Source organism: Pantherophis guttatus, chromosome 5 (assembly GCF_059756535.1).
Source record: "Pantherophis guttatus breed Tessera chromosome 5, ASM5975653v1, whole genome shotgun sequence".
Classification (NCBI taxonomy): Eukaryota; Metazoa; Chordata; class Lepidosauria; order Squamata; family Colubridae; genus Pantherophis; species Pantherophis guttatus.
The window spans coordinates 19,475,970-19,483,540 of NC_142067.1; positions in this window are offsets into that span (position 1 = coordinate 19,475,970).

Below are 7,571 nucleotides of genomic sequence, written 5' to 3' on the forward strand. Positions count from 1 at the left end.
TATACAACTTACAACCCCAGGGCTGACATAGCAACTAGATACCTTAGGAGTGTTCCAAGATGTGCCCTAAAAGATGCCATTCAGTTTGAACTATTAATATTGGGTTATTTAATGTCCAGGTTTTGTTTTTGTTTTTTGTTTTTTTAGCGTATTGCACATGTTAGCCAGGGAGGTGGCTGGCTGCCTCTGTGAAAGGAATTTTCTCCGGCAGTGTTATCTTTTACCAGCGGGATGCCTGAATGCTGGTAGGGAGTCAGAGGAGGCTCCTTTCTTGTCCCTATGCAGTTTGTTCACTCATGGGAATCGAGCCGCGGAGCTGCAGACCTTAATGGTGCTAAAGCCCAGCGTCTTACCACATGAGCCACCGTGGCCCCTAACATCCAGGTAATTTCATATGTTGTTTATGGTGCATTGAAGTAATGGAATCAAGACAGCTTTGCACTGATGGAAAAGACTACTTCTTTTCAGAGTGGACAACTTTGAGGAAAGAAGACAAAGTTGTTAGTAATCAAGAACTTGATAGAAAAGGAAATTAAAGGAAGTGGGAAAGAGAAAATTACTTCCAAATAAATCTGAACTACACCAACACTATTCATGTATTTTTCCATATCTTTCCATCTTTCCAATGTATTACATTGTTAGTAATACAATGATTATTATGGGATTGTGGTAAAATTCTCAACTAGAATGTTTTGCAAACAATCTTGTTTACTTGTTGATTGAGCAGGATAAAGGAAAGCATGATTTCACCTTCTGGATTTTTCTTATGACTGATTTGGTGGAAGATTTGCAAAAGGCCATAACTGCACATACAACTATAATTTATGCACAAGTATTTTGTGACATAGAATCTCAGTTTTGCAAGGTTCCCCAGTCATGGCTAAATAATAGAAATAGTAATTAATATATCTATATTACAATATACAATATATATTATAAAGCAATAGCAAAAGAAAAAATAAAAACACAGAAAACAAGGTTTCTTTGTGCATAATTTTTCTTGTTTTTCTTTTGGGCTTCTCATTTTTGTACAAATAGATATAAAATTTTACATCACTTTTTCGTTAATGGTCAGATTTCATTGTAATTATCCATACATAATCTATGTCTGTTATCAATTCATGCTTAATTTGCAGATTACACCAGATCTTCATTTCAAAGTAACTACAGTATTAAATCTATCTAGTTTCTGAATGACCAGTCTCTTAATTTCACAAAGAGTGCTAAAATATCACCAGGTTTTTTTGGGAGGAAGAGGTATATTGCAAACTTAATTTCATATTGAATTATTACAGGTTTCCACAGAAATCGATGATCATGACATTTCAGTCTTAGTTTTTTTGAAACCCTACCATAATATCCAAGATTAGATTAATAGTGTTGACTACCTGGGGTGAACATATAAAGGAGGGGACCAAAGAACATATCAACAGTAACACCTAGTATGGTCCCTGTGTCTTTTACTGCATTTAATGGAGCTTACATGACAAGGAAAACATACTTATGAAACTCTTTAAAGCAGGGGTCTCCTACCTTGGCAACTTTAAGCCTGGGTGACTTCAACTCTCAGAATTCCCCAGCCAGCTTCACTGTCCATCAGGCTTAAAGTTGCCAAGGTTGGAGACCCCTGCTTTAAACAGTCAAATGCACTATCAAAACCCTAACAAGAAGTTTTTCCTAGGACTATGCAAAGCATATGAAAGGTCACATTCCGAAATGCCTCAAAACACTGAAGCTGCTTCATTCTTAAGGTACAGTCCCAGGGAATATGCTGTCTATGCATACACTGATGGGCTACAAGAGCAGCTTTGCTGAATCTTGAAAAGGACACAGCTATCAAACTTCACAAAGCACTGCTTTGGAATGCTTAGAAAGGGATAATTATTTAAGGAAAGATATTTCCATGTGTCACTTCTTCAGAAACAGATAAAACATCATCACCAAAGGAATTATTTGCCATTGACCTTCTTATATCCCACATTTCCCTCAACAGAGTCTGTCTGTGATTCACTTGACTTCACATAAATGTGAAATTTCATATAAATGTCAAGTTTTCCCCCATGTCACAAAAAGGCATGCTTACTTCTCAAATAGAGAATGATTTTTTTTGCTCTCCCATTCCAATTCCAGTTTCCTAACTAGAATAGGACCAAACATTGTGGGTTAGGGGAAAATATCAAGTTCAAAAATGGTCCAGATTCAGCCAAGAACTACAGAGATAAAAAAAATTCAGATAATATATCCCGAGAAAGAAATGTTGGAACAGTGGCTTAACATTTTGTCAACTCTGTTTTAAGCCATCCTCCCTCAACCTTAATAATCATCCTTAATGATACTATTAGGAGGCGAAAAGAATTCCAGAAACCATGGTTTGCATGCTTTCTATACCTTGCTTAGCCCTTCCTTAAGTGGCCCATTTCTTTACCTGCTCCAGGGAATATTTATGTTGCAGCAGATTGCTCTCTCATCACCTTAGAACCTATTAAAAGAAAGTTCCAATCCTCTTAGTTGCAAAGAGTAAGTTAGGTTGCCAGACTGCTGTGTGTGTGTTTTTTTCCCCTCCTGGATTAATAAATTCTCTAGAGACAACATCAGGGGGAACAAAAGCTGGATATGTTTGAGATTTTCCCCAAAAATCTGCCATAGCAAGTACAGGGACTCTGACACTGAATATAGGCATATCACTTCTTTTTTCACACTTAATGGAACAACCAGACCTTGTCCTCCTACTCTTTGACAAAGTAATCTAATTTTGCAACAGTGGTAAATATCTGTAGCTCGGGTGTAGGATGAAGCTTCATTCTCTGAGCTTGTGGGTTGGTTTCCGAACGTTTCGTTACCAGGCTAGATAAGATCTTCAGCAGAGTTTAGGGGATGTCAGTGTTCTTCTGTTTCTAAGGGCTTCTGGTGTGGGTGTATCAAATGAGGGTCTTGCTTGGGGAGTGCCAGATTTTGATGAACTCACGAGCATGGCGGGTGGTAGCATGGCCGATGATTTTTGTGCTGCTCCAATTGAATGGATGCTATTTGGTATTTGGTGTGGGTAGAGATTAAGGATTTGGGATCGTGGCGTTTGACTCCCAGCTAGTGTTCATGGATCCTGGTTTTTAATTGATGTGAAGTTTGCCCCACGTAGAATTGGTTGCAATGGTTACAGTTAATTTTGTAGATTCCATTGTTTCTTTCATCCTTCTGTATTTTGTATTTGGTTCTGAATAATTCCTGGCAGAGTGTGGCGGTGGGTTTGTAGACTATTGTTATTCCTAGGGGTTGGAGGATTCTGGCTGTCATTTCCGATGCTCCTTTTGTGTATGGTAGGGTTAGTTTTTGTGTGGTGGTTGGCTGTGTGTTGTGTTGTGGTTTGGGCGCTGTGTTTTAGAATATGAAGGTTTTTGGATAAACGTTATGGAGAAAGATTTCAACCAGCCATTTCTCTTCCGCTTTTCTTAGTGTTGTGGTGCTGCAGTGTGTCCTGACCCTTCTGAACAGGGTCTGGATATAACTTCTTTTGTGTGTGGTGGGGTGGTTGCTTGCGAAGCTGATGATCTGGTCTTGCAGAGTAAGAACTGTTGCTCTCAGAAGTTACATTCGGATTCATCTCCAACTTAGTCTGAATTCTACATATGGCACCAGCTTTGCAGTGATTGCCCCATAGACCAAAAACACCCAATCAGTTGAGGAATCTGCCAGCAGAGCCCTGTCTTGATAGGCGAACGGAATATTATTAGCTGCTGTATCATCACCTGCTTCTTGTTTTAAATCTGGGGAAATCTAATGGTTACAACTAACAAATAAAGCCAATAAATTCTATAGAGCTTCATAGAATAAACTACTTAGATGAGGGAATTTTTTTCCGGATTTTTCATCGGGCCCTAAAAACTCATTTTTTTCAGCTAGCCGGTCTGTCCTGATTTTAGGGTTAGTTTTAAATTTTTAATATTTATTTTAATTGACAAGTTTTAAATTATGGGCCAAATTTATAAATTATTTTAACTTTATTTTTAACTGTGATGTTTGTATAGATGTTTTTTATCTGGCTGTTCACTGCCCTGAGTCCGAAAGGAGAAGGGCGGTATAGAAATTCGAATAAATGAAAAATGAAAAAAATGAAATGAATAGAAGGGGAACTGATCAAATTTGCAGATGACGCTAAACTGGCAGGAATAACAAACACCCCAGAAGACAAGCTCAGGATCCAAAAAAATCTTGTCAGATTTGAATAATGGGCCCTATCCAACAAAATGAAATCTAGTGTGAGAAAAGCACCGTTTTACACTTAGGTAGGAGAAACCAAAGGTGCAAGTACAGATTAGATGAAACCTCAAAAACAGTAACTGTGAGAGGGACCTTGGAGTGCTAGTGGATGATCACTTAAATATGATCCAGCAGTGGTGTGGCAGCAACCAAAAAAGCTAATATAATCCTTGGTTGTATAAACAGAAGCGTACAATCAAAATCATGTGAGGTATTAGTACCGCTTTATAAAGCCTTAGTAAGACCACCTAGAATACTGCATCCAATTTTGGTCAGCACATTACAAAAAAGATGTTGAGACTTTAGAAAAAGTACAAAATAGAGCAACTAAGATGATTAAAGACTTAGTTTTTAATCTAAGGATTAAAGGAGAGGAGCAACCTGGAATTAAGGAAAGACTTCCTAACAGTGAGAACAATTAACTAGTGGAACAGCTTGCCTTCAGAAGTTGTGGGTACTTCATCACTGGAAGTTTTAAGAGGAGACTGGACAGTCATTTGTCTGAAATGGTAGAGGGTGGGTGTCGGCAACCTGCAGCTCCAGAGCCACATTCAGTTCTTTCATCCCTCTACTGTGGCTCCCTGTTGAGTGAGCCCACCACTGGCTGGCCCCGCCCCTCATCCTCCCCTCCCAGTCACTCTTCGCCTGGCCTGAGAAGGTAAAGGCAATGGCGGGGGATGGAGAAGCAGCCGGGTCTGATTCTCCGGTGCCTCATCTCTTGCTGGTGCTTCTTCTGCTCTTGTTGGTGCTGGGCATGTCTCAGTTGCTTGAGGAGATGAGCAACCTGCTCTCCACCCCAAGTCACTGGCCTGGCCTGGCTGTGACCAACACTGGCTTCGCTAACCCGAGGGCTGGCGCGGTTCGGAATAGGATCCGGGAGGGTGGGAAAGGGGGATGGGCCTGCAGTGCCCAGACATGGCTTTGAAACTTGTACGGGGGACTTTCACCACCCAGAGGATGCTTTTCAATCAAAGCCACCACTGGCACCGCTCCACTGGAGGAGTAAAGAAGCTCAGGGGAGCAGAAAAAGAGGGCTGGCCCTGCTGAATCTCACACGCCCACCCCAGGGGTCAGGCTCAGAGAAAGCCAGAGTGTTCTTGCCAAAGACGCTCTCCTGTCAGCTGGTCAACCTGCCCACCCTGTGCACCTTTGCTGTGCTTTGACCAAGCCTGGCCGCTCACTTGAGGAGGGTCTTCCCACTCAAGCACACCCTCCCAGCCCTGCCACAGCCATCCAGGGGCTTGTGAGAGGAGGGGGGGAGTAGGAGGAGAATCATCTTGGGGGAAGCCTCTGCCCCAGCTCACACTCATTCCTCAGCCAGCCCGGATTTTCGAAAAGTTGCCAACAAGAAAGAAAAGGAGTAGCGAAGAGCCCTAAGGAGAGCCCAGCCTTGGCTTTTCGAGAGAAAGAGAAGAGTCAGAGAGTCAGAGAGACAGAGAGAGAGGGAGAGGGAGACACACACACATACAAAGAGACGTAGAGAGAGAGAGAGAGATACAGGGAGAGGAGGAGAGAGAGATGGAAGGAGAGAGAGAGAGAGAGAGAGATGTCAAAAGGGTTTTGTGGTTCCCAGTGCTTTTTAACAACCGGTTCTCTGCCCTAATGACCAGCTGGGTAGGCATGGCTAGGGGTCATGTGACTGGGTGGGAGTGACTGACGTCAAGTCGGCCACACCCACCCAGGTTTTGTGGCTCCTGGTGTTTACTTTTCTGTGGGAAACGGGTCTAAATGGCTCTTTGAGTGTTTAAGGTTGCAGACCCCTGGTATAGGGTCTCCTGCTTGAGTAGGGGGCTGGATTAGAAGACCTCCAAGATCCCTTCTAGCTCTATTCTGATTGACTGAAAATGCTTTTATGTGTTCGTACATTTGTAGACCCTTATTAGTAAGCACTAAGTTATATTTTGTTTTGTTTCTTGTCTCATGTTTTGTGTACAGTGAAAGCATCTCCTCCATCTTTTTGGAATACTAATATGTGTGGTTAGTCTGTCTTTCACAGTTAGGTTTTTAGTAGTTGGGCTATAGTTTCTTTTTGTGTGAAGATTGATGCAAAGAATGAATTAAGCAGTTCTGCTTTCTCTCTGCTGCCTGTTATTTCCTCGCCATCTTAGTAGACCTACTGTTTCCTTGACTTTTTTCTTGTTATTTGTCTGTTGAAAGAAACATGTTTCTTTTTAATTATCTTCTTTGACTTTTGTTGCAAGTCTTTGTTCATTCGGAGCCTTTATTTTCCTGACTTCATATTTGCAGATTTGGGCTATCTGCTGATACTGATCTGCCTCACTTACTGTATGTGTCCCTCTTGTAATTATCCTTTTTTTCTTTCAGATTATCAGAGAGATCTTTGTGCACCCATGGTGGGTTTTTTTAATAGATTTCTTGCTTTTCTTTTCAGTGGTATTGCACTGGACTGGGCTCTTATGATCATAATTTTCAACTTTCCCATGCTGCCTGAGTTGTTTGCCCTTTTAGGATTTTCATCCATAGAATCTTTCTTAAGCTCTCTTTGAATTTGTTAAAATCAACTCTTTTAACGTTTAAGACACTGGTTGGATTATATTCTACTGCTTGTGTTTGCATTATATTGAATTTCAATATGACGTCACTCTCACCCAAAGTTCCAGCAACTTCAATTCCTTCTATCACTTCATCCCTATTAGTAAGAATTAAGTCCAGTATAGCTTTTCCTTTAGTTCTCTCATCAATCTTTTGGATGACAAAGTTGTCAGCTATGTTGGTTAGGAATCTATTTGATCTCCCACTGGCTGCAGAGTTTGTCTCCCAGATGATTTCAGGATAGATAAAGTCTCCCATTACTACTGTGGTATGTTTCCTAAATACATTCATTAATTGATTAGCAAAAAGCTAATCTATTTCTTCTACTTGGTTGGGTGGCCTTAGTATATGCCTATAACAATGTCATTCTTTTTTTCCTTTTGTATTGACCCATATGGATTCTAGGTGGTTTTCATCCTTGATTTTGTGGATTTCTGTACAGATGTAGTGATCTTTCATTTATAATATAACTCCACCTCTTCTTTTGTTAGGTCTGTTTCTTTTGAATAGTATGCATCCTGCCATCAGTACATTCCAGTCATGAGTTTCATACCACCTAGTTTCAGTAATGGCAACTATATCATACATATTTTGCTTACAAATATGACACCATGCCCTTTTCCCATTGGTTCAGGATCTTGCTTTCATTGAATTTGCTGTAGCTGAGGTTCCCAGAGAATGTAATATTGAATAGCATAATGTGAGGGAAATGTGTAAATATGCAGAGGCTTCAGGAAACACGATTTTAAAAAGACACTTGCAAC